The sequence below is a fragment of the Oncorhynchus mykiss genome, chromosome 27 (assembly GCF_057628025.1).
Source record: "Oncorhynchus mykiss isolate SJ-2025 chromosome 27, ASM5762802v1, whole genome shotgun sequence".
Classification (NCBI taxonomy): domain Eukaryota; kingdom Metazoa; phylum Chordata; class Actinopteri; order Salmoniformes; family Salmonidae; genus Oncorhynchus; species Oncorhynchus mykiss.
The window spans coordinates 37,748,337-37,764,103 of NC_143048.1; the positions used below are offsets into that span (position 1 = coordinate 37,748,337).

At 50.2% G+C, this 15,767-nt stretch overlaps 1 pseudogene across 1 annotated transcript in view; it reads right to left on the bottom strand.

Annotated features, from left to right (window-relative positions):
- The window catches only part of LOC110507945 (uncharacterized), a 101,084-nt pseudogene that overhangs the window by 69,728 nt on the left and 15,589 nt on the right, over positions 1–15,767 (bottom strand). The window contains exon 5 of the transcript XR_016492502.1: positions 11,773–11,943. The product of XR_016492502.1 is annotated as an uncharacterized LOC110507945 (transcript). The remainder of the gene's footprint in view (positions 1–11,772; positions 11,944–15,767) is intronic.

The following is a 15,767-nucleotide window of genomic DNA, read 5'->3' on the forward strand; positions in this document are numbered from 1 at the left end:
CCCCAGTGAGAGTGTGTTAGCCCTAGTGAGAGTGTGTTAGCTCCAGTGAAAGTGTGTTAGCCCAAGTGAAAGTGTGTTAGCCCTAGTGAGAGTGTGTTAGCCCTAGTGAAAGTGTGTTAGCCCTAGTGAGAGTGTGTTAGCCCGAGTGAGAGTGTGTTAGCCCCAGTGAGAGTGTTAGCCCCAGTAAGAGTGTGTGAGAGTGTTAGCTCCAGTGAAAGTGTGTTAGCCCCAGTGAAAGTCTGTTAGCTCCAGTGAGAGTGTGTTAGCCCCAGTGAAAGAGGTGTTAGCCCCAGTGAGAGTGTGTTAGCCCTAGTGAGAGTGTGTTATCCCCAGTGAGAGTGTGTTAGCCCCAGTGAGAGTGTGTTAGCCCCAATGAGAGTGTGTTAGCCCCAGTGAGAGTATGTTAGCCCCAGTGAGTATGTTAGCCCCAGTGAGAGTATGTTAGCCCCAGTGAGAGTGTGTTAGCCCTAGTGAGAGTGTGTTAGCTCCAGTGAAAGTGTGTTAGCCCAAGTGAAAGTGTGTTAGCCCTAGTGAGAGTGTGTTAGCCCTAGTGAAAGTGTGTTAGCCCTAGTGAGAGTGTGTTAGCCCGAGTGAGAGTGTGTTAGCCCCAGTGAGAGTGTTAGCCCCAGTAAGAGTGTGTGAGAGTGTTAGCTCCAGTGAGAGTGTGTTAGCCCCAGTGAAAGTCTGTTAGCTCCAGTGAGAGTGTGTTAGCCCCAGTGAAAGTGGTGTTAGCCCCAGTGAGAGTGTGTTAGCCCTAGTGAGAGTGTGTTCTCCCCAGTGAGAGTGTGTTAGCCCCAGTGAGAGTGTGTTAGCCCTAGTGAGAGTGTGTTAGCCTGAGTGAGAGTGTTAGCCCGAGTGAGAGTGTGTTATCCCCAGTGAGAGTGTGTTAGCCCTAGTGAGAGTGTGTTAGCTCCAGTGAAAGTGTGTTAGCCCAAGTGAAAGTGTGTTAGCCCTAGTGAGAGTGTGTTAGCCCTAGTGAAAGTGTGTTAGCCCTAGTGAGAGTGTGTTAGCCCGAGTGAGAGTGTGTTAGCCCCAGTGAGAGTGTTAGCCCCAGTAAGAGTGTGTGAGAGTGTTAGCTCCAGTGAGAGTGTGTTAGCCCCAGTGAAAGTCTGTTAGCTCCAGTGAGAGTGTGTTAGCCCCAGTGAAAGTGGTGTTAGCCCCAGTGAGAGTGTGTTAGCCCTAGTGAGAGTGTGTTCTCCCCAGTGAGAGTGTGTTAGCCCCAGTGAGAGTGTGTTAGCCCTAGTGAGAGTGTGTTAGCCTGAGTGAGAGTGTTAGCCCGAGTGAGAGTGTGTTATCCCCAGTGAGAGTGTGTTAGCCCTAGTGAGAGTGTGTTATCCCCAGTGAGAATGTGTTATCCCCAGTGAGAGTATGTTATCCCCAGTGAAAGTGTGTTATCCCCAGTGAGAGTGTTAGCCCCAGTGAGTGTGTTAGCCCCAGTGAGAGTGTGTTAGCCCCAATGAGAGTGTGTTAGCCCCAGTGAGAGTATGTTAGCCCCAGTGAGAGTGTGTTAGCCCTAGTGAGAGTGTGTTAGCCCCAGTGAAAGTGTTAGCCCTAGTGAGAGTTAGTGAGAGTGTGTTAGCTCCAGTGAAAGTGTGTTAGCCCAAGTGAAAGTGTGTTAGCCCTAGTGAGAGTGTGTTAGCTCCAGTGAGAGTGTGTTAGCCCTAGTGAAAGTGTGTTAGCCCTAGTGAGAGTGTGTTAGCCCTAGTGAGAGTATGTTATCCCCAGTGAAAGTATGTTATCCCCAGTGAGAGTGTTAGCCCCAGTGAGTGTGTTAGCCCCAGTGAGAGTGTGTTAGCCCCAATGAGAGTGTGTTAGCCCCAGTGAGAGTATGTTAGCCCCAGTGAGTATGTTAGCCCCAGTGAGAGTATGTTAGCCCCAGTGAGAGTGTGTTAGCCCTAGTGAGAGTGTGTTAGCTCCAGTGAAAGTGTGTTAGCCCAAGTGAAAGTGTGTTAGCCCTAGTGAGAGTGTGTTAGCCCTAGTGAAAGTGTGTTAGCCCTAGTGAGAGTGTGTTAGCCCTAGTGAGAGTGTGTTATCCCCAGTGAGAGTGTGTTATCCCCAGTGAGAGTATGTTATCCCCAGTGAAAGTGTGTTATCCCCAGTGAGAGTGTGTTAGCCCCAGTGAGTGTGTTAGCCCCAGTGAGAGTGTGTTAGCCCCAATGAGACTGTATTAGCCCCAGTGAGAGTATGTTAGCCCCAGTGAGAGTGTGTTAGCCCTAGTGAGAGTGTGTTAGCCCCAGTGAAAGTGTGTTAGCCCTAGTGAGAGTTAGTGAGAGTGTGTTAGCTCCAGTGAAAGTGTGTTAGCCCAAGTGAAAGTGTGTTAGCCCTAGTGAGAGTGTGTTAGCCCCAGTGAGAGTGTGTTAGCCTTAGTGAGAGTGTGTTAGCCCTTGTGAGAGTGTTTTAGCCCCAGTGAGAGGGTGTTAGCCTTAGTGAGAGTGTGTTAGCCCCAGTGAGAGTGTGTAGGCCCTAGTGAGAGTGTGTTAGCCCGTGTGAGAGTGTGTTAGCCCCAGTGAGAGTGTTAGCCCCAGTAAGAGTGTGTGAGAGTGTTAGCTCCAGTGAAAGTGTGTTAGCCCCAGTGAAAGTCTGTTAGCTCCAGTGAGAGTGTGTTAGCCCCAGTGAAAGAGGTGTTAGCCCCAGTGAGAGTGTGTTAGCCCTAGTGAGAGTGTGTTATCCCCAGTGAGAGTGTGTTAGCCCCAGTGAGAGTGTGTTAGCCCGAGTGAGAGTGTGTTAGCCCCAGTGAAAGTGTGTTAGCCCCATTGAGAGTTAGTGAGAGTGTGTTAACTCCAGTGAAAGTGTGTTAGCCCTAGTGAGAGTGTGTTAGCCCTAGTGAGAGTGTGTTAGCCTTAGTGAGAGGTTGTTAGCCTTAGTGAGAGTGTGTTAGCCCCAGTGAGAGTGTGTTAGCCCTAGTGAGAGTGTGTTAGCCCGAGTAAGAGTGTGTTAGCCCCAGTGAGAGTGTTAGCCCCAGTAAGAGTGTGTGAGAGTGTTAGCTCCAGTGAGAGTGTGTTAGCCCCAGTGAAAGTCTGTTAGCTCCAGTGAGAGTGTGTTAGCCCCAGTGAAAGTGGTGTTAGCCCCAGTGAGAGTGTGTTAGCCCTAGTGAGAGTGTGTTCTCCCCAGTGAGAGTGTGTTAGCCCCAGTGAGAGTGTGTTAGCACTAGTGAGAGTGTGTTAGCCTGACTGAGAGTGTTAGCCCGAGTGAGAGTGTGTTATCCCCAGTGAGAGTGTGTTAGCCCTAGTGAGAGTGTGTTATCCCCAGTGAGAATGTGTTATCCCCAGTGAGAGTATGTTATCCCCAGTGAAAGTGTGTTATCCCCAGTGAGAGTGTTAGCCCCAGTGAGTGTGTTAGCCCCAGTGAGAGTGTGTTAGCCCCAATGAGAGTGTGTTAGCCCCAGTGAGAGTATGTTAGCTCCAGTGAGAGTGTGTTAGCCCTAGTGAGAGTGTGTTAGCCCCAGTGAAAGTGTTAGCCCTAGTGAGAGTTAGTGAGAGTGTGTTAGCTCCAGTGAAAGTGTGTTAGCCCAAGTGAAAGTGTGTTAGCCCTAGTGAGAGTGTGTTAGCTCCAGTGAGAGTGTGTTAGCCCTAGTGAAAGTGTGTTAGCCCTAGTGAGAGTGTGTTAGCCCTAGTGAGAGTATGTTATCCCCAGTGAAAGTATGTTATCCCCAGTGAGAGTGTTAGCCCCAGTGAGTGTGTTAGCCCCAGTGAGAGTGTGTTAGCCCCAATGAGAGTGTGTTAGCCCCAGTGAGAGTATGTTAGCCCCAGTGAGTATGTTAGCCCCAGTGAGAGTATGTTAGCCCCAGTGAGAGTGTGTTAGCCCTAGTGAGAGTGTGTTAGCTCCAGTGAAAGTGTGTTAGCCCAAGTGAAAGTGTGTTAGCCCTAGTGAGAGTGTGTTAGCCCTAGTGAAAGTGTGTTAGCCCTAGTGAGAGTGTGTTAGCCCTAGTGAGAGTGTGTTATCCCCAGTGAGAGTGTGTTATCCCCAGTGAGAGTATGTTATCCCCAGTGAAAGTGTGTTATCCCCAGTGAGAGTGTGTTAGCCCCAGTGAGTGTGTTAGCCCCAGTGAGAGTGTGTTAGCCCCAATGAGACTGTATTAGCCCCAGTGAGAGTATGTTAGCCCCAGTGAGAGTGTGTTAGCCCTAGTGAGAGTGTGTTAGCCCCAGTGAAAGTGTGTTAGCCCTAGTGAGAGTTAGTGAGAGTGTGTTAGCTCCAGTGAAAGTGTGTTAGCCCAAGTGAAAGTGTGTTAGCCCTAGTGAGAGTGTGTTAGCCCTAGTGAGAGTGTGTTATCCCCAGTGAGAGTGTGTTATCCCCAGTGAGAGTATGTTATCCCCAGTGAAAGTGTGTTATCCCCAGTGAGAGTGTTAGCCCCAGTGAGTGTGTTAGCCCCAGTGAGAGTGTGTTAGCCCCAATGAGAGTGTGTTAGCCCCAGTGAGAGTATGTTAGCCCCAGTGAGAGTGTGTTAGCCTTAGTGAGAGTGTGTTAGCCCCAGTGAAAGTGTGTTAGCCCTAGTGAGAGTTAGTGAGAGTGTGTTAGCTCCAGTGAAAGCGTGTTAGCCCAAGTGAAAGTGGGTTAGCCCTAGTGAGAGTGTGTTAGCCCTAGTGAAAGTGTGTTAGCCCTAGTGAGAGTGTGTTAGCCCTAGTGAGAGTGTGTTAGCCCTAGTGAGAGTGTGTTAGCTCCAGTGAGAATGTGTTAGCCCTAGTGAGAGTGTGTTAGCCATAGTGAGAGTGTGTGAGAGTGTGTTAAGCTTAGTGAGAGGAGAAGGACTAAGTGCCTCAGTTTGCTAACTCATCTCACAATCAGATTGGTCTAGACACAGCCACCATCATATCATACTTGTGATGTTTCCACAGTACTATGTTATGGGCTACATGTATCTTGCCTAGTTTAATGATACATGATGTGATGTTTCCTACCTCAGTCTGTGTCGCTCACTCTCTCTCTTTCTGTTTACCTCTTTGATTACCTCTCTACCGTCCTCTCTCTCCCACCTGTTGTGGCTTTACCAAACAGCCTTGGGGAGGAAGGAGACTTCCGTCTCACCTGGCCAGACACACACCTACCTTGACCCCCCTGCCCAGCTGTCCACTTGTCTCACACGGTCTCCCTCTAAAGGCCTCAGGGCTGTGGTGTGGAGGGGTGGGTGTCAGGGTCCTAACAGCCGGGTCTCTGTTTCATACCCCGTTTTGTCAGTGGGTTTTAGCCTAGATCCAGGTGTGGGCAATATCTTGGGTCAGAATTAGTGTTCAGATCCATCACACTGTGCTTCTCCTATGAATGAGCCGCTATATTCCCAGGTCTGTCTGCCTGTCCGGCAGTGTGATTTAAGTGTCACTGCCCCATAATCCTGTCCCATTCCCACCCCACACTCCCCCTAAAACCGATCATCCCACTCCAGGCCTCTCTCTCCCTCCCTCTCTCCATCCTACATCCTCTTGAGGAGGAGAGGAAAACTTGTATTCACATTTTTCCCAACGAGTCGCTCGGTTGGAACGGTCAACAGGCGTTCCACTCGGGCGAGCCCTCATTGTGCACGTGAATAAAGGGAGGGGAGGGAGGGATAGGGGGTTGGAGAGAAAGAGAGATGAAGAGGGGGATTGTGTGTTAAGAGTGCAAACAGGGGGTACCCAGCCCATCCCTGCTTTCAGCCAGATCAAAGCTACTCACACACACACACACCCTCAACCCCTCACACACACACACACCCTCACCAACACACACACTCTCAACCCCTCACAAACACACCCTCAACCCCAACCCTTCACACACAAAACACACATCCTCACCAACACACACACCCTCAACCCCAGCCCCTCACACACACCCTCAACCCCTCACACACACACACACACACACACACACACACACACACACACACACACACACACACACACACACACACACACACACACACACACACACACACATCATCATCATCAACTCCTCACACACACTCAACCCCTCACACACACACCCTCAACCCCAGCCCCTCCCCCCACACACAGCATCATTTCAACTTCAACATTTCATTATCATCAACATAACCTCTGTCTAGACTAATACAGTGACAACTAAAAGATACCAAAAACTATTTAGTCCCATCAATATAAGCTAAATATGACATGGCTGTCCATGGTTCTGATTTCTGTGTGTGTGTGTGTGTGCGTAGAAAAACATGTTGAAACGGTCACTTTTATTTTCTGTTGTCCTAGGCTACCTGGCTAAAACCTCAGGCAGGGGCACAACAATGTATGAATTAATGGTTGGATCAGAATCGCCGGTGTAATCATTGGCCAGTACGGAGAATTAAGTAAAACCACAAGTCCAAATCCCTACCTACATCCATAGCTAATTTAGGAAAGGGACAATATTAGCTAGCTGGCTAGCTAGCCAGCAGAGGACAACAACACAACAAGTTGTAACAATTCAAGTTTTTCTGTCAATGACGTAGGCTCTCAATGGGATTTGATAGGAGCGATGGGAGCGATGGGAGCGATGGGAGCGATGGGATTTGATGGGAGCGATGGGAGCGATAGGAGCGATGGGAGCGATGGGATTTGATAGGAGCGATGGGAGCAATGGGAGCTATGGGAGCGATGGGATTTGATGGGAGCGATGGGAGCGATGGGATTTGATAGGAGCGATGGGAGCGATGGGAGCGATGGGATTTGATAGGAGCGATGGGAGCGATGGGAGCGATGGGATTTGATGGGAGCGATGGGAGCGATGGGAGCGATTGGATTTGATAGGAGCGATGGGAGCGATGGGAGCGATGGGATTTGATAGGAGCGATGGGAGCGATGGGAGCGATAGGAGCGATGGGAGTGATGGGATTTGATAGGAGCGATGGGAGCGATGGGAGCGATGGGATTTGATGGGAGCGATGGGAGCGATGCGATTTGATAGGAGCGATGGGAGCGATGGGAGCGATGGGAGCGATGGGATTTGATAGGAGCGATGGGAGCGATGGGAGCGATAGGATTTGATAGGAGCGATGGGAGCGATGGGAGCGATGGGAGCGATGGGATTTGATAGGAGCGATGGGAGCGATGGGAGCGATGGGATTTGATAGGAACGATGGGAGCGATGGGAGCGATGGGAGCGATGGGATTTGATGGGAGCGATGGGATTTGATGGGAGCGATGGGAGCGATAGGAGCGATGGGAGCGATGGGATTTGATAGGAGCGATGGGAGCGATGGGAGCGATGGGATTTGATGGGAGCGATGGGAGCGATGGGATTTGATAGGAGCGATGGGAGCGATGGGAGCGATGGGAGCGATGGGATTTGATAGGAGCGATGGGAGCGATGGGAGCGATGGGATTTGATAGGAGCGATGGGAGCGATGGGAGCGATGGGAGCGATGGAAGCGATGGGATTTGATGGGAGCGATGGGAGCGATGGGATTTGATAGGAGCGATGGAAGCGATAGGAGCGATGGGAGCGATGGGATTTGATAGGAGCGATGGGAGCGATGGGATTTGATAGGAGCGATGGGAGCGATGGGAGCGATAGGAGCGATGGGAGCGATGGGATTTGATAGGAGCGATGGGAGCGATGGGAGCGATGGGATTTGATAGGAGCGATGGGAGCGATGGGAGCGATGGGAGCGATGGCAGCGATGGGATTTGATGGGAGCGATGGGAGCGATAGGAGCGATGGGATTTGATAGGAGCGATGGGAGCGATGGGAGCGATGGGAGCAATGGGATTTGATGGGAGCGATGGGAGCGATGGGATTTGATAGGAGCGATGGGAGCGATGGGAGCGATGGGATTTGATAGGAGCGATGGGAGCGATGGGAGCGATAGGAGCGATGGGAGCGATGGGATTTGATAGGAGCGATGGGAGCGATGGGAGCGATGGGAGCGATGGGATTTGATGGGAGCGATGGGAGCGATGCGATTTGATAGGAGCGATGGGAGCGATGGGAGCGATGGGATTTGATAGGAGCGATGGGAGCGATGGGAGCGATAGGATTTGATAGGAGCGATGGGAGCGATGGGAGCGATGGGATTTGATAGGAGCGATGGGAGCGATGGGAGCGATGGGATTTGATAGGAGCGATGGGAGCGATGGGAGCGATGGGAGCGATGGGATTTGATGGGAGCGATGGGATTTGATGGGAGCGATGGGAGCGATAGGAGCGATGGGAGCGATGGGAGCGATGGGATTTGATAGGAGCGATGGGAGCGATGGGAGCGATGGGATTTGATAGGAGCGATGGGAGCGATGGGAGCGATGGGATTTGATGGGAGCGATGGGAGCGATGGGATTTGATAGGAGCGATGGGAGCGATGGGAGCGATGGGAGCGATGGGATTTGATAGGAGCGATGGGAGCGATGGGAGCGATGGGATTTGATAGGAGCGATGGGAGCGATGGGAGCGATGGGAGCGATGGGATTTGATGGGAGCGATGGGAGCGATGGGATTTGATAGGAGCGATGGAAGCGATAGGAGCGATGGGAGCGATGGGATTTGATAGGAGCGATGGGAGCGATGGGATTTGATAGGAGCGATGGGAGCGATGGGAGCGATGGGAGCGATGGGAGCGATGGGATTTGATAGGAGCGATGGGAGCGATGGGAGCGATGGGATTTGATAGGAGCGATGGGAGCGATGGCAGCGATGGGATTTGATGGGAGCGATGGGAGCGATAGGAGCGATGGGATTTGATAGGAGCGATGGGAGCGATGGGAGCAATGGGATTTGATGGGAGCGATGGGAGCGATGGGATTTGATAGGAGCGATGGGAGCGATGGGAGCGATGGGAGCGATGGGATTTGATAGGAGCGATGGGAGCGATGGGATTTGATAGGAGCGATGGGAGCGATGGGAGCAATGCGAGCGATGGGATTTGATAGGAGCGATGGGAGCGATGGGATTTGATAGGAGCGATGGGAGCGATGGGAGCGATGGGAGCGATGGGAGCGATGGGAGCGATGGGATTTGATGGGAGCGATGGGAATGATAGGAGCGATGGGAGCGATGGGATTTGATAGGAGCGATGGGAGCGATGGGAGCGATGGGAGCGATGGGAGCGATGGGAGCGATGGGATTTGATAGGAGCGATGGGAGCGATGGGAGTGATGGGATTTGATAGGAGCGATGGGAGCGATGGGAGCGATGGGATTTGATAGGAGCGATGGGAGCGATGGGAGCGATGGGATTTGATAGGAGCGATGGGAGCGATGGGAGCGATGGGAGCGATGGGATTTGATAGGAGCGATGGGAGCGATGGGATTTGATAGGAGCGATGGGAGCGATGGGAGCGATGGGAGCGATGGGAGCGATGGGAGCGATGGGAGCGATGGGAGCGAATCCTTGATTCCCAAGGGCCATTCACAGTAGAGCTCACTCCGTTCAGCTCAACTATTCCCAAACTTGAGTGCGCGCAATGCCACCGGGGGTACACCAAATAAAAATGGGATTCACATTTAAAAAAAATCATAATTATAATAATAATTCTTCACCTTTTCAAACAGTACATTTATATTTTCCAACGGGGATATATACATTACAGTGAGGGTTTTTTATCGGCTGAGTAGCCTCGTTTCACTGCAAAAAAATGACATTAAACCATCTAGTGTTCAGGTGTATTAAGAACACAATGTCAAATACAGGTAACCTAGTCAAATAATTAACATCCAATCACATTAACCGTTACTCTCTCGCAGGAATTCCACTAACGTTCGTATGTAGCCAAACGTAGCTGCTGCTCGTGTTGGTGTCTGTACTGATGGTGCAAAAGCCATGACAGGGAGACATAGTGGAGTGGTAACGCGTGTGCAAGCAGTTGCTCTAGACACCACTTGGGTACACTGCAGCATCCACCTAGAGGCTCTTGCTGCCAAGGGAATGCCTGACAGCATGAAAGACGTTTTGGACACTACAGGGAAAATGGTTAACTTTGCTAAAGCAAGGCCCCTGAACTCTCGTGTATTTTCTGCACTATGCAATGATATGGGCAGCGACCATGTAACACTTTTACAACATACAGATGTGCGCTGGTTATCAAGGGGCAAAGTATTGACACGTTTTTTAAATTGAGAGACAAGCTTAAAGTTTTCTTTACTGACCATCATTTTCACTTGTCTGACTGCTTGCATGATGAGGAGTTTCTCACACGACTAGCCTATCTGGGTGAGTTTTTTTCTCCCCTGAATGATTTGAATCGAGAATTACAGGGACTCTCCGCAACTATATTCAATGTGCGGGACAAAATTGAGGCAAAATTGAGACAAAATTAAGAAGTTGAAGCTCTTCTCTGTCTGCATTAACAAGGACAACACACAGGTCTTTCCAACATTGTATGATTGTTTGTGTGCAAATGAACTCAAGCTTAAGAACAATGTCAAATGTGATTGAGCGAAGCACCGGAGTGACTTTGGTGCGCAATTATGCAGGTACTTTACCGAAACGGATGACACAAACAACTGGATTCGTTATCCCTTTCATGCCCTGCCTCCAGTCCACTTACTGATATCTGAACAAGAGAGCCTCATCAAAATTGCAACAAGCGGTTTCGTGAAAATGTAATTTAATCAGAAGCCACTGACAGATTTCTGGATTGGGCTGCGCTCAGAGTATCCTGCCTTGGCAAATCTCTGCTGTTAAGACACTGATGCCCTTTGCAACAACATGCCTATGTGAGAGTGGATTCTCGGCCCTCACTAGCATGAAAACTAAATACAGGCACAGACTGTGTGTGGAAAATGATTTAAGACTGGGACTCTCTCCAATACAACCCAACATTGCAGAGTTATGTGTTAGGTGCACAAACCACTGCATCGTATGTGGGTAATATGCAGACCCACAGTGGTCAGTCACTGTCTAGTGGCTGTGAGTGAGAATTCTACATCTATAGTTCTGTGTATAAAGACAGTGGTCTCCGTGCTAAAGTCTGAAACATTTTCAAAAGTTCTGTAGTGTGTGTTTTCTCTGTCTTCACTGCAGCTGTGAGAGCTCACTGGGGGTTTAGAGGACAGAAATAAACAGACGAGTGTCACCAACACACTGAAATATAGCACTCATAACACACACTCATACAGTGTACCACACACACACACACACACAACAAAGAGTACAGTGCTAGTGTGCACAAGACAAGAACACATACATCAACATGGAACACAATGCGTTCATCAACACAAACATCCACACTTCACAAGTCAACACAGCAGGCTACAGAACTCTGGCACTAAACGGACAGAAAGCATGGAGGGGAAGGGAGGGTTAAAGTGTGATATAAATGGCATGGAGAACAGGGTGTAGGGGCGAAGGGGTACTTCCTTTCATGCAGAGTGTGTTACCCATGTGTTAGCTGATTGCGTATAGGTCTCTTACTTTTTGTCAAGTCGCCCAAAGAGTTACTTATTGCAGCTGTAATACTGTGTGTGTGTGTATGTGTATGTGTATGTGTATGTGTGTGTGTGTGTGTGTGTGTGTGTGTGTGTGTGTGTGTGTGTGTGTGTGTGTGTGTGTGTGTGTGTGTGTGTGTATTCAGAGACTGAGGGGTGGGGTGGGGGGGGGTGGGGGGTTCAGTGAACTGGTGTCTGTAACTGCTGAGGAGGACCCTTCGTCTCACAGGGACATGGCCCATTGGCCAACCATGCCCAAATTAGATTCACCCCGCCTTAACCCCCTGAGCCTCTACCCCTCTCTGTGTATACAGGGATACAGAGGGGCTAATTGAATTTACGGGGTGCAGGCCAGGGGTGCAGGCCAGGGGGAGGGAGGGTTGAGGGGGCATTAGTGGCCGTCTGGTGTGACAGGAGCATTCTTCACTTCTACTGTGGCAATATGTCTGTATGGGACAGGGTTAACACAGGAAGAGCATGACACGGACAGGGACACACACACTGCTGTCTCTCTGACCTGTGCTGGCAGTTCACAGCTGCCACCATGAGAGAGGTCTAGCCCAGACCATGCAGTTGGTTAGGCTCCACCCCCTCGCCCAGCAACCTGACAGGAAATAGGAACAAGAAGAGGTTAAGACAGCTGTTCTGTTGCTAGGGTTACTATGGGTTTAACTACAGCCCTCATAGGTGCTACCAACACACCCCGACAGGACCAACGTAAGATGTGTGTGTGTGTGTGTGTGTGTGTGTGTGTGTGTGTGTGTGTGTGTGTGTGTGTGTGTGTGTGTGTGTGTGTGTGTGTATGTGTGTGTGTGTGTGTGTGTGTGTGCGTGCGTGCGTGCGTGCGTGCGTGTGTGTGTGCGTGTGTGTGTGCGTGTGTGTGTGTGTGTGTGTGTGTGTGTGTGTGAGAGTGTGCGTGCGTGTGTGTGTGTGTGTGTAGGTTGAGTTCTGTGCCTGGGGGGACGACATCGGGCTGTGTTATCAGAGAGGGAGCGGTGTGTTACTGTGTGTGTCGGGATAACCCGTCTGTGTTCCGCTGGGGGACGGTGTCTGTGTTGACTGTAAACACACTGTGCCTCACTCTAACCTGCCCCCCACACACACACACTTCCCCCTATACCCCTGATCTCTAACTAAAACACTTAACACATCTGTGCAGTCTCATCTAGCCTACACCATCTGCTGCACCCCTGCAGAACAGAGTGTCAGGTAATCAAAACTCATGCACATATAGACGCAGGTATCCACGCACACACACACACACACACACACACACACACACACACACACACACACACACACACACACACACACACACACACACACACACACACACACACACACTCACACACACTCACACACACACACACACACACACACACACACACACACGATTAAACCTACACACACTTACGTGTGTAATGTGAGATAAGAGGACAGACGACATACTACTGCTACAATAACATGGCTGGTGCCCTTTTCAAATTTCTAACCAAAAATGATATTTACACCATCATTTCATGGACTTTCACATACTTTATTTCTAGGACAGATGGAGATGCCCTCCTCTTGTGTCCTGTGCCGCCCCCCTCTGCACCCCGTGGCCCTCCTGCACATGGTTCTGGGTGACTGGGTTTGGGGGCGCTGGGAAACCAGAGGTGGGTGGGGGGTTTTGTTTCTGCTTATCCTGAGCCAGTGTAGATGACACATAAATTGTAGAGAGCGAGAAAGAGACAGACAGACAGAGACAGAAAGAGAGAGAGAGAGAGAGAGAGAGAGAGAAAAAGAGATAGAAGGAATGAAATGGACAGAGAAAGATTGAAAGGGCGTGTGCACGAAAGAGGGTTATGCCTGTGAGTAGGCCTATATCTATTTGCTTCCAGTAGCACTAATTCCAAAAAGTTTTGGGACACTGTAAAGTCCATGGAGAATAAGAGCACCCCCTCCCAGCTGCTCACTGCACTGAGGATAGGAAACACTGTCACCACTGATACATCTTCAATAATCGACAATTGTCAAGAAGCATTTTTCCACGGCTGGCCATGCTTTCCACCTGGCTTCCCCTACCCCGGCCAACATCTCAGCACCCCCTGCAGCAACTTGCCCAAACCCTCCCCCGCTTCTCCTTCACCCAAACCCAGACAGCTGATGTTCTGAAAGAACTGCAAAATCTGGATCCCTAAAAATCAGCCGGGTTATATCAAATTAAATCAAATCAAATGTATTTATATAGCCCTTCGTACATCAGCTGATATCTCAAAGTGCTGTACAGAAACCCAGCCTAAAACCCCAAACAGCAAGCAATGCAGGTGTAGATTCTGGACCCTAGACAATCTGGACCCTAGACAATCTGGACCCTAGACAATCTGGACCCTAGACAATCTGGACCCTAGACAATCTGGACCCTTTTTAAAACTTTTTTATTTTACCCCTTTGTCTCCCCAATTTCGTGGTGTCCAATTGTTAGGAGCTACTATCTTGTCTCATCGCTACAACTCCCGTACGGGCTCGGGAGAGACGAAGGTTGAAAGTCATGCGTCCTCCGATACACAACCCAACCAAGCCGCTTAACACAGCGTGCATCCAACCCGGAAGCCAGCCGCACCAATGTGTCGGAGGAAACACTGTGCACCTGGCAACCTTGGTTAGCGCGCACTGCGCCCACCCGCCACAAGATCGCTGGTGCGCGATGAGACAAGGATATCGCTACCGGCCAAACCCTCCCTAACCAGGACGACGCTAGGCCAATTGTGCGTCGTCCAACGGACCTCCCGGTTGCGGCCGGTTACGACAGAGCCTGGGCACGAACTAAGGGTCTCTGGTGGCACAGCTGGGGCTGCAGTACAGCGCCCTTAACCACTGCTCCACCCGGGAGACCGCGCAATCTAGACCCTTTCTTTCTAAAAATGATCTGCCCAAATTTTTGCAACCCCTATTACTAGCCTATTCATCCTCTTTTTTTGTATCGTCTGAGATCCCCAAAGATTGGAAAGCGGCCGCGGTCATCCCCCTCTTCAAAGGGGGAGACACTCTAGACCTAAACTGTTATAGATCTATATCCATCTGCCCTGCCTTTCTAAAATCTTCAAAAGCCAAGTTAACAAACAGATCACCGACCATTTAGAATCCCACTGTACCTTCTCCACTATGCAATCTGGTTTCAGAGCTGGTCATGGGTGCCTCTCAGCCACGCTCAAGGTCCTAAATGATGTCATAACCGCCATCGATAAAAGACAGTACTGTGCAGGCGTCTTCATCGACCTGGCCAAGGCTTTCGACTCTGTCAATCACCGCATTCTTATCAACATACTCAATAGCCTTGGCTATTGACTGCCTCGCCTGGTTCAAATGACTACCTCGCCTGGTTCACCAACTACTTCTCAGATAGAGTTCAGTGTGTCATATCGGAGGGCCTGTTGTCCGGTCCTCTGGCAGTGTCTATGGGGCCACAGGGTTCAATTCTCAGGCCGATTCTTTTCTCTGTATATATCTATGATGTCACTCTTGCCGCTGGGGATTCTCTGATCCACCTCTACGCAGACGACACCATTCTGTATACATCTGGCCCTTCTTTGGCCACTGTGCTAACAAACCTCCAAACAAGCTTCATCACCATACAACACTCCTTCCGTGGCCTCCAACTGCATTTAAATGCTAGTAAAACTAAGTGCATGCTCTTCAACCGATTGCTGCCTGCACCCTCCTGCCCGACTAGCATCACTACTCTGGACGGTTCTGACCTAGAATATGTGGACAGCTACAAATACCTAGGTGTCTGGTTAGACTGTAAACTCTCCTTCCAGACCCACATTAAGTATCTCCAATCCTAAATTAAACCTAGAATAGGCTTCCTATTTCGCAACAAAGCCTCCTTCACTCATGCTGCCAAACATACCCTCGTAAAACTGACTGTCCTAATGATCCTTGACTTCGGCGATGTCATTTACAAAATAGCCCCCAACACTATACTCAGCAAACTGGATGTAGTCTATCACAGTGCCATCCGTTTTTATCACCAAAGCCCCCTATACCAACCACCACTGCGACCTGTATGCTCTCGTTGGCTGGCCCTCACTACATATGCGTCACCAAACCCACTGGCTCCAGGTCATCTATAAGTCTTTGCTAGGTAAAGCCCCGCCTTATCTCAGCTCACTGGTCACCATAGCAACACCCACCCGTAGCATGCGCTCCAGCAGGTATTTTGCACTGGTCATCCCCAAAGCCAACACTTCCTTTGGCCGCCTTTCCTTACAGTTCTCTACTGCCAATGACTGGAACGAATTGCAAAAATCTCTGAAGCTGGAGTCTTATATCTCCCTCTCTAACTTAAAGCATCAGCTGTCAAAGCAGCCTTCCGATCACTGTACCTGTACACAGCCAAACTGTAAATAGCACACTCGACTACCTCATCCCCATATTATTACT